Genomic DNA, 18,385 nt, shown 5'->3' on the forward strand with positions numbered 1-18,385 from the left:
CCTGTCTCCCCTCCCCCACAGGTCTCTGGGTGCTGGGTGCCCACCCTGTTAACTGCTCTTGATGTTCCCAGGAAGCCCTGCTGTCAGAGCCCAACCAGGTAGATTCTTCTAGGGCACCAGCTGCCCCTGGAGGGAGAATCAGGACACAGAGGGCAAAGTCCCTCCCAAGGATGGCTTCTGGGTGATGCCTTTTCCGCGTCACTCAGAGTCTTCAGCTCCAGCGACCCCAGCTGCTGGCTAGCTCTTCTTCTCTGGACTTGCTCATGGTGTGTTTCTTGTCTGTCCCTCCTTTGAAAAGTTGGTTCCAGCCGTAGTAGGTTTTGCTCAGTGGTTAGAGCGTCAGCCATGTGCGGGAGGCAACCAATCAATGTGCCTTTCTTCACATCTATGTTTCCCTCTCCCCCCCCTTCCACTCTCTCTGAAAAAGCAATGGAAAAAAAATCCTTGGATGAAGGTAAAAAAAAAGAAAGCAAAAGTTGGTTCCATGAGGACAAGAGACATGGGCAGTTTTATTTGCTGCTGAAATCCAAAGCCCGGTACCAATGCACACCAATGCAGGAGCTCAGTAGAGTGCCCATTAGTGGGTGAAGGAACTGACTGGTGGGTTTTGGAAGCCGCTTTCTTGTCCCTGTGGCTCAGCCAAACACCACTTGTGACTCTGGAGTGCTCTGTGCCAGGAAGGAAACCCCAGAGGTGAGGGGAGATGGGTGGAAGGTGAGGTGTTTGGTCCCAGGTCAGGAAATAGCTTGGTGGTTTCATTCCTTTTGTCTTTTTGTTGTTGTTAATCCTCTCCCGAGGATATTTTTTCCACTGATTTTTAGAGAGGTGTAGGGAGGTAGGGAGGGGCAAAGAGGGGAGAGAGAGAGAGAGGAAGAGAGACATCGATTGGTTGTCTCCTGCACCAACCCCAACTGGGGCCAGGGATTGAACCTGCAACCCAGGTACGTAACCTTGACCCGTAATTGAACCCACGATCCTTAGGTGCTCAAGCCGAAGTTCTAACCACTGCGCCACACAGGGGAGGGCTCATTTCTTTAGTCTTTTATTCTCTCAGCAAACCCTGACCATCCACCCCACTGGCCCTGTGCTGGTGCTGGTCCTTCCCCTTGTGCACCTAGATGCGTGGTAAGGAGGTGGGTGTAAACCCGCACAGATACATTTAAAATGCTGCAAGGTGTAATTAGAGCTAGGAAGCCTGCAAACAGGAGAGTGCTGTGGCAGGGGTGGCTGCCACCACTTTAGCACTCTGTGGTCAGGGAAGACTTCTCCGAGGGGGTGAAGAGCTGTTTATTGAGAGGGTCTGAGAGCCGTTTCCTCTAGAAGCTAAAGGGCAACAGGGCAGGTGGTGTCAGCTGCCTAGAGGCCACACACCCTCACCTGCCTCTGATACAGCCCTGGGTTCTGTGTAGACCTAGGGCAGCTGTCCAGAGAAGGGCAGGCCGGTTTCCAGGTTATCAAAGTGGTTAAGAGAGGCAGCAGGGTGTCCTTCGGTAGCCTTGTTCTCTGACAGTGTGAGGGGGGCCAGGTGGGTGCCCCTGGGATGGTCCTCCGCCTAAGGCTGCAGCTGTTACTCTGGGGCCCAGGACAGGAGGCCAAATGCTCTGCTCTGGTCTGGCCCAGTCCAGCCTGTGTGTTCAGGAATGAGCTGTTCTGGGCCTTGAGGGCCTGGGGTGGGGGAATGGGTGGGGATCCTATGGCTTTTGGAGGCCCTAGGTCATGAATTTTCCCAGAGCTCAAGTTAGGCCTCAGGTGCCCAAGGGCACTGGATGGAAACCACACCAGAATCTTGTTCTTTTTAATAGTCATTCACCTTTTTCTAGGCCAGCATTTGCCAAACTTGCTCAACAAAGGAAGCACGTGGGGCACTGGTGAAAGCCACACATCCCTGAGTCTATCCCTCCCCTGTAAAACTATTCCAGGCCAGGGGTCTGGGAGACTCTCTTTAAAAAAAAAATCTATTTTTATTGATTTCAGAGGGAGGAAGGGAGAGGGGAGAGGGAGAGAGAGATAGAAACATCAATGATGAGAGTCATTGATTAGCTGCCTCCTGCATGCCCCCTGCTGAGGATTGAGCCCTCTACCCAGGCATGTGCCCTGATGGGGAATCTAACTGAGGTGTGGATCATAGGTCGATACTCAACTGCTGAGCCACGCTGGCTGGGAGTCTCTTTTTAATAAGTGCCCTCAGGATTCCTCTGGGGAACTGAAACTGTTGTTACTAAGCCTCACCCCAAAATTGTCAGGCATGTTTTAACACCAAGTTTAACAGGCTATTGTGGACTCTCTACTGCCAGGCCTCTAGGGGACAACAGCTCTCCAGGAGGGCATTTGGGATGTAAACAGTCCCAGGCTGGTCTGTGGTGGGAGCCCTTGTGCAGGATGAGACTCCTCCAGTTTCCTAGAGCACTCACCAGCTCATGCCTTCTCTGAGCCTCATCACAGGAGGGAGGCAGGGCAGGGGCCCCAGGTAGACTGCTACATTTTGGGCAGTCCTCTTTCCCTTTAAAAAATTTATTGCCTTGCCCTGGTTGGTGTGGCAAAGTGGTTAGAACATTGGCCTGCACACTGAAGGGTCTTGGGTTTGATTCCTGGTTAAGGGCATGTACCTGGGTTGCAGGTTTGTTCCCCCACCCTGGTTGGGGCACCTGCCGGAGGCAACCAATCGATGTGTCTCTCTCACATCAATATTTTTCTCTCTCTTTCTCTCCCTTCCACTCTTTCTAAAAATCAATGGAAAAAATATTCTTGGTGAGTATTAGCAACAACAACAAAAATTTATTGCCTCTGGCAGCTAGTTTGCACTGGAGTGTATTTAAAGGTGGATCCCAAGGGACAGGAGCTGGGTTTTGCATTGGAGACATTCCTGGGGACCAGTCTGGTTGTCAGACCAGGACTGGGAACAGGGCGGTAGCACAACTTGAGGTGCATCCTCTGCAGCTTGCTCTGCAAACTCAGTGGCTCCCATCAGTGCCTGCATGCTTGAGTCTTGGAGCCAGAGCCAGGAAAGCAGGACTTGGGCACATCGGGAGGCCCTCCATGCTTCAGAAGGGCTGTGTTGAGGTCCTTCTCTGCTCCTGGATTTCCGAGCATAGTGAAGGCCAGGCCCAACTGCAGATTAAAATCCACTGTCCAAGCTGGGTGAGAACACTGAGCCTCAGGGAGGGGCAAGATGACTTACTGGTCACACAGCCTGAGTGGCAGAGCTGGGACTCACCCTCAAGGAGGTTGATGCCTGAAACCTGCCAGGTTGCCTCCGTCTTGATTGAACTTAACATCCGGGCACTATTGTCTTGATGCCCAGTTTCAGAAGAAAATCAGGCTTTTTTCCCCTGAGTCTCCTGTGCAGGCAGTGGTTGGGCCCAGAGGGGTGGTGGGTGGTGGCATGGCTTTGAACTTGGAGCACAGGACTTGCCTAGCCGGCTGTGAATGACTGGGCAAGCCATTTCGTCTCCCCTAGTCTCTGTTCCTTCTATAAGGTGGGTGAAGTATTCCCACCTCTAGGGCAAGTGAGTATGGCAGGTGCTTAATAAATGATAAGATATCCCCCTTCCTCCAGGGGGCCACTTCCCATGTCCTCTTACCCACCAAGCTGGGACCTGGGACCTTTGACATGTTTTTGGTGCGAGCCCCCAGTCCACGCAGACTGGTGGCCTCCCTGCCTCCTTTCCCTGTCCTTTCCTGGTGTGAGGGTCCTCCAGTGTTGGTGACCAGGACATGCCCAGCATCCCAGCTCACTGCTTCCTGGGAGGGCCGGAAGGAGGTAGGTGGGTATAGGGAGGGTACCCCTGTGGGAGTTTCGCTTTCATTTCTGCCTCACCCTGTTTCCATCAGCAGTGGAGGGCTGGGGTGGGGAGGTGAGGAAACATCCGGTCCCCACCCTGGGGCACTGGTCCTAGTGCAGGTTCCTGGGCCTCCCCCTCCCCCTGCAGTGTCTGGGGTGGACCCAGCGATCTCCTATAAAAAGCACATCGTGTTCCTTCGTGCAGTCTCAAGCCATGTATTATTGTTTGCTGCATGCCAGTTACTCTTGGGTTCTGGGGATCCAGTGAGCACTGCAGAATCCCCTCTGGCCCCAGGGACAGCCTGAGGCCACGGAGGCTCCGCCCTGCTGTGTGCCAGGGTGTAGGTTATGTGAGTGCTCTTCTGTTCTCCCAGGGGGGCTTTGGGGTCTCTTGGAGAGGAGAGAAGAGGGGCACGTTGGCACATGTGGGGTTGTTTGTGCATCCCTGGACGCTGGTTCTGGAAGGGCAGCTCCTCACCTCTAGGATCCTGGGCTGCTGGGCATCTCTATGAAAAATGTTCATCACTGTGGGACTGTTGGTTTCTCCCTGGATGGAATTTCTTTTTTATACCCCAGTCTGTGTTATAGGTGGGAAAACAAAGGCCCAGAAAAAAGAGTTAGCCCCATGTTATAGAGTTAGTGGGTGAGGCAGCTTGGACTTGAACTTGGTTTGGCTGACACTGAAGCTTCTGTGCTTTAAGATTTTATTCTTAAAGTCCTAACATTCATTATGGGATCCTTGAAAAGAAAAGGAATTCTGGCCATTCTGTCAGATGTTTTCCCCTCCCTCTGTGCATGTCTGGGCAGGAGCTTCAGGATCCTATTGGGAAGGAGTTCTGCTTCCTGCAGAATTGGCCCCCAAGGCCCCTGGCTCTCACCTTGACCAGGCGCAGCCAGGCCAGGGCCTGTGCTTAAGGAGGCTTGGGCGCCCGGTTCCTTGCTGCTCTGGGGGGAAGGTCCAGGCGAGAGCCTCTGGGCCTCATGGAAGCTTCCCTGCTGGTAAGGAATGAGCTTTGTTCCCTTGGGGTACTGATGTGGCTGTCCTGGCGTGGGGGAGGCAGCGGGATCCTCCTGAAAGTACACACCAGCTTTTGCTTGAGATTGCAAAGTTGTGCCTGCGAGGTATTCTTTTCAGTGGTACAAGAACAGCTTAGCCCCAGAAATACCAGTAGCTCCTGTTTCTGGAGCTCCAGCTAGAGGCCTGACGCTGTGCTGTAAACTCTCTGTCCATATGCAGAAACTGAGGTTCAGGAAGCGTAAATAACCTCCCTAGGGTTTTGCGGCTGGTCCCTCCTGGGGGTGGGATTTGAACAGCAGTCTAAGCCCACACTGTTGACCATTACAGAGTGTTTTTTTCTTTTTAAATGAAGGCAGAGAACAAGAGGATGGCTTTCGCCCTGGCTGGTTTTCTCAGTGGTTAGAACTTCGACCTTTGGATCGAAGGGTGGCAGGTTCAGTTACCAGTCAAGGGTACGGACCTTGGTTGCAGGCTCAATCCCTGGCCCTGGTCGGGGTGTGTGTGGGAGGCAACCAATTGATGTGTCTCTCTCACATCAATATTTCTCTCTCTGTTTCCCCCTCCTTTTCCACTCTCTAAAAATCAGTGGAAAAATATCCTCGGGGGAGGATTTAAAAAAAAGATGGCTTTCCTTTTGCCTGAGCTCTTCTCCAATGACCCGTCCTCAGTGTTTCTTAGTTGTTAACTTTTTCTTTTCAATTTCAGTGGGATGCCTTGCTTGCCTGGAGTCGGTATATGTAGGTGCTGACTCAGTGCTATCTACTCAGGCTGGGGAGGCCGGCCATGGCTCTGCCCACACCCAGCCACCGCGCAGCAGCATTGCCATCTGCCCTGCGGGTGCTGAGGTTGGGCTCCCCAATGTGTGAAGTGCTCTGTTCCACACGGCCTGTCAGATTCCCAGGATCCTGCCATTCTCACGTCATCTTGCTCCTTCCTCGAGAGGCTCTGAGCTGGTGTGGACGAGGCTGCCATGGCCCACTCTTCTGTTTAAACTGCCGCTCATGTCCCTTCCTGGAGATCACCTTGGGAACCTTAGAGCTTTATCTACTGAAGCTAGAGGCCCAGAGGGTCTTGGAAACTCCTTGGAAAGACCCCAAAAAGCCTGGGGGCTGACTCTCAGCTTCAGAAGATAGGGATGCTTGTTGCATTCTGGCTCTGAGACTTTGGGCCAAGCAGTTAAACTCTCTGAGCTTTTAGTTTCTGTACCTGAAGTGGGAATTTCAAGACCAGCCTGCAGTAGGATAGTTTTGCAGATTGGTGAACTGTGGCAGCTTGAGTCCTTAGCACAGAGCTGGCCTTTGGTAGGTGCTTAGTAAAGGGTAACTGTAATTCATGCCTGGAATCGGCCATTGAAGGCTGATGGAGCTGTTTACCAGGAACTTATGTTGGAGCATCCCTCACATGTGAGAAGAGGACAGGCAAGTGGAGAATGCAGTTCCGGAAGCCTCTTGGATGGGGCAGCGCTAGGTTCTGTGGGATGTCCTGCGGACATCGTGTGGCTTGGTCAGTGGTGGGATTTGAATGCTGACTCAGCTTCTTACTGGATGGTTGACTGGGTGTGTTTTGGCTCCTTTCTCTGGGCCTTGATTTCCTCCTTAGTAAGAGTCGGGCCCATGCCTGTGCATAGGAGGGGTTCAGCATACAAACATCCCCTTTCTTATGAGGGCCAGGAAGCTATCCCTCACTGCCCCAAACGCAGTCACACTCACGTCTGTAGATGGTGGCAGCATAAACCTCCGCTGCTGGTGAGGTGCAGAGGTCCATGACCTTTGAGCCAGAAGGGATCTTAGCAGATGACTCACCGCTTAGAGCAGCCGGCCTTGCTGGATGGTGCACCCAGCAGTGCTGCCTGATGCCTGGGCCTTGGCTCCCAAGCCCATAAGTGCTCTCCTGTGGCCTCCAAGCAACCTCAGGTCAAGTACAAGGCCAGGATCTGTTCTTTTCTTGGCTGTTGTTGGCAGACCCTGCCCCTAGTGCCAGGATGAACGATTTTGGTCGACTTCTGACCCCCATTCCTGTGGTCTCTCTTCTCTTTCCGGTAGCCTTGCTGGGAGTGCTGGAGGGACAAGCTCCTTGGATTTGGGATGCTCCCCTGGGAAGTGTGGGGAATGTGTGGGCAGCCGTTTGGGACATGGGCAGTACCGTGGATGCCTCTGCACTAGCAATGAACTGTGACTCCCCTGGGAGTGAGACCTGTGGACTGGGCCATGTGCCTCCAAATCTGTCCCCATTGTTGGAGGGGAGGACACCATAGGGCAGCCGTGTCCTCTGGTTCTCTCTCAATCATCTGATGTGGAGATTTGTCAGGATGAAGTTAATGATCTGAGCAGAAAAGCAATGTGTGGCTGAGTCCTACAAGTCGCAGGGGTGTACTGGTTCCAACAGAAACTCAGTGCCGGCTGGGCTCAGTAATGAAGGGGCTCCTGTAAGTGGAAAGTTCAGGCTTCAGGTATAGGAGGATTCAAGGGCTCAGTAATGTCCTCAGGACCTGGGCTCCCTGCTTTCCTTGCCTCTTCAAGTTGGCTTCTTTTCAGGCCCATGTGGTGCAGGATGAGCTCTCACGACTGACCTTTATTGTGAGCCAGGCCTATGCTGATGAGTTCCTGTGTACTATCTTATTTGATCTGCATGACAACCTGCCAGGTGGGGCCTTTAGTGCCCCTGTTTTCTAACTGAAGGACGCACAGAGGGGTCAATCACTTATCCCCCAGGGTCACACATTTAGTGGGTGGAAGAGCTGAGAGTCAGACTTGGGCAGGTTGGCTCCACCACAGGCACAGGTTCAAGGGACTGGGGATTCATTCTGACTGCCTCGATTGATCAGCCTGAGCCACACACTTGGCTCTGAGCTAGTGACTAGGGCTGCGAGTGCCCCATTCCCCATCACATGGTCTGAGTGTGGGCAAGGGGAACCTTATGCAGGAATCTGGAACTGTTACCTGAAGACAGTAGGATGGCTGTTGGGCAGCCATGGGGAAGTGGGTGCCGTCTACCAGCCTGAGGGTTTGCCCACAGTCTCCAGGGCCAGGGTGCCATCCCCGAGAAGGGAGTGAAGAGTGCCCCCCTCCCACAAGTTGGAGCCCAAAGCTGGGTCCCTGGTTCTGTCTTTCTCCTCAGATAAATCTGAGCCTAGTTCATTCCCTTGGCCAGTTGGCTGCCAGCAGATCTGAGGGCCCTGGGCGGTCGCATCCTGGAGAAAGGGCTCATGTAACCCGGCCTCGAGGGATGGGGATGGGGCCTTGGGGGAAGGCTGCCTGAATCTGGGGGAGGCTGATGGCTCCCTGCGCACCATGCTGTGAAGATCCTTGATGTTTGACACTGAGTGTTTTGTGTGAATCAGTCCTGTGTTACCATCATCCCTCGCTGTCCCTGTCCCATGGGTGAGGAGCCTTTAGAAGGTGTTTTCCTCTGGGAGCCTGGAGGATTTTGCAGCTGTCAACTATTTGGTTGGGGTTATTGAGCTGAAGAGGAGCATTTGTGCAGGATGCTCAGCGCCCGTGTCCTGACCCTCCCCATCCAAGTAGGCCTGGTCGGGCTGCTGATGGCACTCTGGGAGTAGTTCCACCTGGACGGGAGGAAGTGAAGATGAGGGGCTGGTGGCCACACACCCACGCCATGTACATCTGAGGGCTTCAGGCAAGGGGATGGGTTGGAGTCTGGGAGAGGGCTCAGGGTGCTTGGGCCTAGTTAGGAGCTCCTTTCTGGACCCTGTGTAGAAATGAGGACCCTTGAGAAGCCAGGGGCTGCCCTGCCCAGAGCCCTTGTCCTAGCTGCCATGTGCCTCCATGTGGGTGTTCTGGAATTCTCATAGGCCAGTGGCTCTTTTTAGTGGCGTGGCCTTTGGTGGAAGATAGAGGTAGTGCTGGTGGGAATGCAGAATAAGAGAGCCCTCTTTGCTGTGGCCACCATGGACAGCCAGCAGGGCTGGCCTGACCTGTGTCAGCCCCGAACTACTGTAGCTTCCTGGGGCCTCTTGAGGCTACCCAAGGTGACGAAAGCCAGAGTGCAGGAGCTCAGGCCTCTCTCTGCTGTCTAGCTGTGTGGCCTTCATCAGAGTCCCCAGCTTTGAGGCCCTGGGGAGGGAATTTGTGACCCACTGCCTCTGGTTTAGCTGGTGGGACTGCCATCAGTCCCACCAGCTAAACCAGAGGAGCCAAATTGTCTGGTTGTTAGGTCTGTTATGTGAGGCTACAAGGAAGGGTCATTTCAGTTTATCAACTGGTAAAACAGAGAAGTTGGAAACGAAGGCCAAGCTCGAGAAGTTCAGCGACTTGTGTGCAGGTAGTTCCGTGGTCTCTCTTGGGCCGGCTCATGTCTGACTTGTGAATACCACTGCACAACTTTTGTTAAAAAGTAATGTACAGGGTCAAAAATTAAACCATGTCCAAGACTGTACAGTGAAAGTTCGTCTCCCTTGCACTCACCCCCCAGTCCCCGGAGGCTCCCGTGTTACTGCGATCTTGACCTGGGCCTTGTCTATATGCACCAGCGTGTACGACACAGGAACACATGCCTTTTTAGTTTCTGTACCAGTGCTGGGCCTTTATCCATACCCCCCTACACTTCACCTTTTCTCATTTAGTAAAGTTCATGATGATTTCTGTACCTATACTGACTTCAAACCATCATTGATTAGGAAGTAATATGTAAATATGGCTTTGTTTTTCTAGTACAGTCTTAGGCTTGAAAAAAACGGTTCATCAGTCTTTTATTGAGGTTCTAGGCTTGCCTCAGGGCTGATGGTTTATCTTCTCCCCTAGTGTACTTGGGCTGCCATAACTATTACCACATATTCTCTGGACTTGGCCTTGTGCCTCCTTGGGCATCCAAATCAGGGTTCTAATCAGAGTTGTCAGTAGGACATTTGGGAAGGCTGACCTCAGGTTGTCCCACTCCAGAGGCTTTCAGAACGAATGCTGGTGGTTGAGGGAGACTGTGTACACCAGGGAAGTGATTTTTTATTATTGAGAGAATGTCAATGTTGTGAAATAGTACAGTCACGTGGTTCAAATCAAAAGACAAGAAAGACCGTCGTACAATGAAAGGGCCCCTGGAGTTGGTCCCCGTGTGCGTATGTATAACCACTTTCCTGTAAACACGTTTGCATATGTGCGTACACACATGCGTGTTTATTTGACCATTTTGTTTTGTTTTTGCAGTTTTACAACTTTATTCCACAATCAGCAGATAGTTGTCATCCACATGAACTGTTTGTAGGTTTTTGAAAGTGATGACAGGTATGTCGGTAACCAACACACAGAATTTGTCCGCATTGTTTTCTGGGCAGCCGCACTGGATGTGGTAGGGACATGCCTTATTCCTTTGGCCCAGGCAGCTTTGTTGAGCCTGGTGTCAGTGCGGACATCTGCAGTCCCATCTCCTTCATGACCACTTTCCAGATCTGTTTGAGTGCCCAAGGGGCAGCTTCTTGAAACCTACTCCCTAAATGCACTTGTGAATGTTGATGGTGTGTTTGGTCACTACCTGGCAGATGGCAGAATGGCCGCCCTTCTCCTCGCCTCCCTTCTTTGCGGGAGCCATTATGACATGCCCCTTGAACATTTTGTCTTTTGAACCAACCCCACATCCAAGCAGATCCAAATCCTGTTCACAGATCCCCGTAGCTTAGGGTTTCTCAGCCTGGGCACTGCTGACACATTGGGCTGGGTCCTTCTACCTGGTTAGGGGCTGTCCTATGCACAGTAGAAGGTTGAGCAGTATCCCTGGCTGCCACCCACTTCAACCCCAGTGTGACAACCAAAAATGTCTCCAGGGATTGCCAGATGCCCAGGGCACTCAGCCAAAACCACTGTAGCTAAAGATCCTGTTAATAGCTCCTGTCTGGTTCCCAGCCTGGCTTTGTTCCCATTCAGCCAGCAGGTGTGGGTCTGGCTGAATTGGCTCACTGTCCTCACACACCTGCTGAGGCTTGTGTGGCAGTGTGCTAATGGGCACTCAGTGTGGCCAGTTCTTTGGCCTGGGGGTCGGGAGGCCTGGATGGAAAATCATGACTCTCCTGTTCCCTTGTTGGGGATCCTGAGCTTGTTCCTTTATATTTCTCTGCACCTTGATTTTTCTCATCTTTAAAATGGGACTGAAATAGCCCGCCCTTTGGGGCTGGTGTGGATTGGGGATGCCAGCGTGTGGTGTCTCCCCAACCCCCAGAATTGGCCTCATCACAGATGTGTGGTGACAACATGTCTATCTCTTGTTGACTTCAAGTTTCTCTCAGTCTGGGCCTTGGTTCTGTTGTGCATAAAATTGGGGGACCCTGGGAGGTGGAGGCCCCAGAACTAGAGGGTATGCATTGGGGGGAGAGGGAAGTGTTGGAGGCCAGCCACCCAGCTAGAGCCTGTGACATTTCAAAACCCAGAGAGCTGAAAAGGATGGTGTTCCAAGGCTGGGTGGGCTGGCTGCCAGCTGAGGGCAGGGTGCACATAGATCTGTCGGCCCTGCCAGGAGTGGCATACTGAGCAATTCAGAGTGGCACCTGTCCCACTCTCCCCTGAGCCCAACAAGGACTCAGTGTGACAAGAGTGTGGACTTTAGACTCGAGCAGAGCTGGATGTGCATCCCTGCTCTTCCCAGTCCAGCTGAATGGCTCGTGTTATTCTCTGAGCTTCAGGTTCCACTTCTGTGCAGTGGGCCAGTGCTATCTCAAGGGTAAAACGGGAGGAGTGTGGTGGTTGATATTGACTGGATGCTCACTACGTGTCAGGCACCATTCAGACACCCAGAGCATTGTGAGTTGCACACTGTTGTCACACCCATTTTACAGATGGGAAAACCGAGGCACGAGTACAGACCTGTCCATGGGAGGCATGCAATCAGCAAAGCTGTCTTTGTTGTTATGAACTGGCTGCCCTTGGGATTTGAATTTGATCATCAAAAGCCCTAAAGATAGCTTGGCCAGCGTGGCTCAGCAGTTGAGCATCGACCTAGGATCCAGGAGATTGAGGTTTGATTTCCGGTCAGGGCACATGCCTGGGTTGCGGGCTCGATCCCCAGTGGGGGGCCTGCAGGAGGCAGCCAATCATTGACTCTCTCATCATTGATATTTCTATCTCTGTCTCTCCCTCTTCCTTCCTCTCTCTGAAATCAATAAAGACTTTTAAAAAACAACAACCCAAAACCCCTAAAGATAACGAGAAGTGAGAAGAAAGATATGCCTCCTGCCTTCTTGGGAAGGTTCCTGAGCTAGGTGTGGAGGGGAGCGAGGCTGGTTCCGAGCTTGGTTTCCTGGGCTGGCACTTTCCCTGGGCAATAGGAAGCCTTCATTGCCCCTTCCCCAACCCCCTGCAAGGACCTGAATGATGAAACATTCATGGGCTGACACTGTAATCATACTGCAAAGGGACACTTGAGATTATATCTGTATTTGAGAAGCTGATTTTAAGGAGTGTTTCCCCCTTCGTAATTATATGCAATCAGCCAGCCCATATTAAGGGGGCTTCTATTTCTCACTCAGCCGAGTGGCCATTTGCTTTTCTCTTCCTGCATCTCTGTTTAGCATGTACTACGCCACCTCTCTGGCAGAGGGACCACCAGCCCTTGGCTGCCTAGAGGTCCAAATGAAATTTTTCAGTGGTGACTGATGGGATGGGGACAAGGGAGGAAAGTAGAGGGTGATGCTGGACTCTGGCTGGGTGACTAGATGGGTGGTTCCGGTTGCTTTCAAGATTGAGGCGCAGCCCTGGTTGATGTGGCTCAGTTGGTTGAGCATTGTCTCTGGTTTGATTCCCAGCCAGGGCACATGCCTGGGTTGTAGCCTTGATCCCCAGTAGGGGCGTGCAGGAGGCAGCCAGTCGATGTTTCATCGGTGTTTCTCACCCTCTCCCTTCTTCCCTCTTAAAAAAAAAAATCAATAAAAACATATTAAGAAAAAAAAGATTGAGGTGCAGGTTGGTGGAGAAGGTGGTAGAAATATGGTGTTTTGGTTTGGATGTTGTATTAGGAAGGATTCTTGTGGATGCAAATAAGAGAAGACCCAAAAACAGATGAGCTTAAGCAAAAAGAGAATTTCTTGGCCCAGGATACCAAATGGCACAAGAACGGCCTCTCAGGGCCCAGAGACATGCCTCCTGCCCCTCTTACTCCCTACTGGGCTCTGCCACCATGATCTTTTCTCAGCTCTTCAACTGCTTCTCTTTCCTACCTCAGGACCTTTGCATATGCTGTTGCTACTGTCCAGCAGGCTCTATCTCCCTCATAACTAGACCTCAGTACAGTCCCCCCTTCTCTGGCTCAGCCTCTCAAGTATTCCTTTTAGAACACACCCCACGTACTTATTTCAGTCATTTGCTTGCTCACCCCCCTCTCTGCTGTAAGCTCCTCGAAGGCAGTGCCCCCTTTCTGTAGTCTTTACTGTTGTGTCTTGGCAGTGAAACCGTGCTGGGCACATAGTAGGTGCTCAAGGTATGCATGAGGTCAATGAATGGATAGAATACCACCGTGGATGGAAAGGCGGTTCATGAGAAAGCAAGTCATCGGGAGGAATTTAGTTCAAGAAAACCTGGCAAAACAAACAAAAAGCCCCCTCTGCCCACCCCCGTATTGCGGCAATTAGGCTCGGTCCTGGAGAGCTGTCAGCAGATTAACATCCTGAGTCAGGGATGTGGGCATGGACGGTTAGAGAGCCCCTCCCCCAACACACAAAGGTTGGGACAGGGTGGGCTTTGTGCCCTGTCCTTCGGTAGGAGGAATTGTGTTCAGGAGAAGGCATCATTTGTTGGCCCTTCCAGTTTTTGCTCTGGCCCTTGGGCTCCTCAGTGATCTTCTTGGGCTGCCCTCTGGCAGGTCATGCAAGGAAGGTGCTGTCAGTGTTGTGGACGGTGGGCAAGGGGTGGGGTATTCCAGACGAGGTGCCAACAGGGTGGGCAGGCGTTCGGAAGTGTGGAAGAACCAGCCTGTGGGGGGAGGGCACAGAGCCAGGTGTACTAGGAGCAGACAGGTGCTGGACAAGGGGGTGGGTGGGCAGACAGGTAGGTGTCAAAGAGGCCTTGATGACAGAGTGGATGAGGGAAGCCGCAGGAAGACTTCAGGGGGCAGTGAGGTTATGAGTCTTGTCTTAGATGTAGAGGGTCACAGGCTAGAGGAGACTATGCGTGGACAGCAGGAGGGTGGCCTGGTGGCCTTCAGGACAGAGGCCTGTGTCTCCTGGTGCAGGGAGCTGCCCTTTGCCACACTCAGCATTCTCCTCTTCTGACTGGAATCAGGGCTTCCTCTTTTTGGTATTTCTCACTTCTGCCCAGGGCCCTGGCTCCTGGCTTTGGGTTGGTGGCTGCTGTGACACCCTGCCTGGGGCTCGCTAAGGGATTTCTTGAGTTGTTTGGGGCCTGTTGCCATGACTCCCAGCTGCAGAGCCTGGCAGGGCATGAGGCTGGGCAGGAAGGAGGTGGGGGCATGTGCCTGATTGCCGGGAGCAGGCCCCCAGGCTCTCAGAGGCCTGGGGCTCATTCTTTCCTCCTTCTGAGGCCCCGCTGGCCTATACTTTGCGCTCCTTTGCTTCCCTGTGACCTGAGTCCTGTTGCTCTTTCTCATTGTGGGTTCAGAAAGCTTTAGAGATGGGGAGGGACCCCTGAGACACGAGTCCTACCACCTTCCCCATGTATTAGTTGGCCCTCTCTGATGGTGGGCCTCCCACCTCGGCTTGAATCCCTCTGCCACAGGGCAGTCACTACCTGCCTGACAGCTGTCCTTTGGGGGCTGCCAGCCTCTTCCTGCGTCTGAGCTGAGGTCTGCTTCCTGCCCCTCTGCTTATAGGAAGGGAGCCCTCTGCTCGGAAAGTGCATTTGAGGTGACATTGTCTTCAGGAGGAGCTGTCAACCCTGTGGGGAGGAGAAACGGGCATGCTAGTGCCTCCTGTTCCTGGGCCTTAAGTGACCCAGGGGGTGTCCAGTCCCCATTCCATGTTTGAGGCCAGTCCCAGCTCCTCAGGAAGCTGAGTACTTCTGCAGGCCCCCCAGGGGTCATGGGGGTCAAGGGTCTGAGGAGGGAGTTCAGCCCACACAGGGGCAGTGGGTGGGTGGGGAGGAGCAGCAGCTCTGTCTAGAACAATTTCTCCCCAGAAACCCCAGAAGCCTCACCCCTAGCAGATGTGGTTGGACTCTCACCCTCACAGGTGGGGCGGTCACCTAGGGCATTGTGATGAGGGTGATCTTTGCTGACCGATAGACTTAGCTTTAGATTGTGGTTCTGCTGTGCTTACTTGCTGTGAGTCTTTGGGTGTGTTTCTTTTATTTATATATGTGTGTGTGTGTGTATATATATTTTTCCCCCCAGCTTTATGGAGGTATAATTGACAAATAAAATTATAAGCTATTTAAAGCATGATGATTTGACATATGTGCACATCATAGAAGGATTCCCACCATCGAGTTAATTAAAACACCCATTGCCTCACACATATTTACCTTTTTTATTTTTATTTTTTTGGTGAATCACTTCTCTTTTAGAAATTTCAACTACATAACAGTGCACCATATTATGCACTGGATCCTAAGGCCTATTCATCTAACAGCTGAAAGTCTGGACCCTTTTACCAGCCTTTCCCCCTTTCTCCCCACACCAAGCCCTGACAACCACCATTCTGCTCTGTTTCTATGAGCTCAACACTCTTTTTTTGTTTAAGATTCCACATATACGTGTTACCATGCAGTATTTGTGTTTCTGTGTCTGGCTTATTTCACTTAGCATAGTGTTTGGCGAGCTTTTTTTTTTGTTTTTAAATATATATTTATTGATTTCAGAGAGAGGAAGGGAGAGGGAGAGAGGAACATCAACTATGAGAGAGTCATCATTGATCGGCTGCCTCCTGCATGCCCCCGACTGGGGATCGGGCCCCCAACCTGGGCATGTGCCCCGATCTGGATCCTAGGTCGATGCTCATCCACTGAACCACGCCCGGCCGGGCTGGGCAAGTTTCTTAATTCCTCTGAATGTCCTCACTTGAAAAAAGTAGGACAATCACACTCCCTAATGCAGCTGTGGAAATTAATGCCAAGTTCACCACCGGGGTGCTGACCATTGCCCTCCGGCCCCGCTCCTCTTCTGGTCCCTCTCCCCCTTGCTTGAGGGGAACAGGCCTGCGTGGGGAGTGTGGGCCCAGGAATTACTGGTGTTGCCTCCCATTTGTTTGGGCCTTTGTCCCTGGGCCTTTGGGATCCTCCCTGAAATTTGAGGGTCTCAGGGCACCAGATGAGGTCACTGCCTGTCTCTAGAGTCCTTAGCTTTGTGTGTCTGGAAAGGGGGCTGGGGCTAGGGCCTGGCACCCTGGGCCTATTGGTGCTAATGTGCCTGGGTGCTGGGCTCTGGCTCTGGCTCCAAATGTCTCTATGTTTGGGCAGTGTCTCTAGCTTCTTAGAGCCACTTGGCAGGGTCTGAGGGACATGGCCTTCAGTGGAGCCGGGGGGCCTTGGAGTGGGAGTTGGAAAGGGGTGGCTGGTCTGGGCATCTCTCATGGGCCTTCAGGTGGGTCCAAGGGTCAGGAATTATCATTCCTACCGACAATTTACAGCCAAGTGTTCCAGGCCTGGGGCTTTAGGTCTCTACCACCCAGGCCCCCTCCTCCCTGGCCCTGGGTGGCTCTTCCCATCAGGGACCCCTGTGTCTATGTTGGTTATGTCCAGTGTACCTTTGGAACTCTGTGGGCACTGTGGGGGCTAAGTGCCAGCCTTTTCCTCGTTAATTGTTGAGGCCCCCAGCAAACCTGGAAGAATCCTCATCTGCCCATAGCCCACACGTGGACACTGTGAGGGAGCATCTGAAATTCATGGGGTAGTAGAGTGGCAAGAGCCTTTAGGGTAGACAAGAAAATGCCACTCCCCTCGCCTTCCAGCAATCCTCAGAACCTGAATATGGCACCTTACATAGTAAAAGGGACTTTGCAGGTGTGATTAAGGTTAAGGATCTTGAGATGGGAGATTATCCTGGGTTTTCTGAGAGGGCCTGGTATAACCTACAAGGGTCCCTAGAGGAAGTAGATAGAAGGGTCCAAGTTAGAGAAGATGTGACAGTAGAAGCAGAGGTCAAAGTGATGTGGCCACAAGCCAAGGAATGCAGGCAGCCTCTAGAACTGGAAAAGGCAAAGGCATGATTTCTCCCTAGAGCCCCCAGAAGGAACTGGCCCTTCTGACCTGTTTCAGACTTATCGCCTCCAGAAATGTAGGAGAATACATTGTGTTATTTTCAGCCAGTATGTTTGTGTTGATTTGTTGCAGTAGCAATGGGACATGAATACAATATTCATATACTGTATATACATGGAGACTGAAAGGGGCGCAACTGGGTCAAGGTCAGAGCCAGGCTCCCTACCCTTAATCACAGAACAGTGGATAAAGTTGTTACTAGACTCCTTGGGCCTGCCTTCCCACTCACTCTCCTGTAAGTAGCTGAGGGGCTGGCAAAATATTTGAATAAGGTGCTTCAGGGTTTAAATTTTCTGAGATTGGGGGTGGGGGTAACTTCGCTTTTGTTTGGATGTGATAGCAACCCTGGTGCTGTGGCAAAGGGGCCCAGGAAACCCCAAATGCCCAGAGGCCCTGGCTTTGCCCCAGTTGTGCCAGTTACTTGGCAGGCCCGCTGCTGATGACTCGTTCTGGTAGCCTCCTTCCTGGTCACCCCCAGGGTGCAGTTCACAGAGCAGCCTTCTGTCACCTTCCGGTGCCCCCTGCCACCCCCCAGATGTTTGCTGTATTCAGGGGCCTGTTCCCTGACTCTCTCCTTGGCACCTGCTTCTCTAGGCAGGGCTTATGGCTTGGAGGTCCATCTGTTCCCAGGCCAGCCCAGGCCTGGGCAGAGAAGCCCAGCAAACATCTGATGACAAAAAGAGAACTCAGCACTCGGTTGTGGTTGGAGACCCAGCACAGGTTAGAGACCCCACCCCCACCCCACCCCACCCCACCCCAAACTGCAGTGGCTCAAAGAACCCTTTGGGAGCGTTAGGAGCAGGTATGGTGGGTGGGGATGTTCATTCTACTGTGGGGCACAGCTGTTAGAAGGGTGCCAGCCTCCCAAAACGCAGGCTTGGACACACCTGAGCAGTTATTTTAAGAGCTTGTGGTACCGTGAGGATAGTTGCTAAAGAAACAATTCAGGCCTTGGGCAGGCTTCTCCCTCCCCCATGGGTCCAAGGAGGGTAATGTCAGTGCCCAAATACCTGTCATCCCCCTTCCGGCTGCACTTTACTTTGCTCTTTAGGCTGATGATAAATAACTTCACATTCTTGGTAAAAAGAAACTGCTGTGAGGATTCAGGACTGAGTCATTAGCCCTGAGGCAGGAGGCTGACAGCTGCAAGTGGTGGGAGCTCTGGAACCAGCTCTTCCTGCAGCCCCTGTGCCTCTCCTCCTGTAACACCCTCCCCCCCTGCAATTTAGGGCCCATCTCTAATTAGGAGAAAGAAAAATTACACCACCTGCAAGGGGGTAGTAAAAGTCTTAAAAAAATATCCAAGTAGAGAATTTTTATATTAAAAGGTTGGGGGGGGGGGTTGTCAGGTACCATTAAGGGAATTTCAACATAGTTTTCAGATGAAAATTCAGGGTGATTTCCAGTCTGAAAGGGTGACAGTTTGGATGCAGCAGAACA

General features: G+C 52.3%; 1 protein-coding gene across 3 annotated transcripts in view; it reads left to right on the forward strand.

The window, feature by feature from the left end:
- The window catches only part of ITPK1 (inositol-tetrakisphosphate 1-kinase), a 142,314-nt gene that overhangs the window by 6,993 nt on the left and 116,936 nt on the right, over positions 1 to 18,385 (forward strand). Inside the window, exon 1 of one of the 3 annotated variants that reach the window (XM_087818506.1) lies at positions 4,714 to 4,780. The exons of the other annotated variants lie outside the window; for them this stretch is intronic. The gene's annotated coding sequence lies outside the window, so the exon portion shown is untranslated. Of the gene's footprint in view, positions 1 to 4,713; positions 4,781 to 18,385 lie in introns of those variants that run through there. 3 annotated transcript variants of the gene reach the window in all.

This window comes from Miniopterus natalensis, chromosome 1, assembly GCF_054644295.1.
Source record: "Miniopterus natalensis isolate mMinNat1 chromosome 1, mMinNat1.hap1, whole genome shotgun sequence".
In the NCBI taxonomy this organism is placed as follows: domain Eukaryota; kingdom Metazoa; phylum Chordata; class Mammalia; order Chiroptera; family Miniopteridae; genus Miniopterus; species Miniopterus natalensis.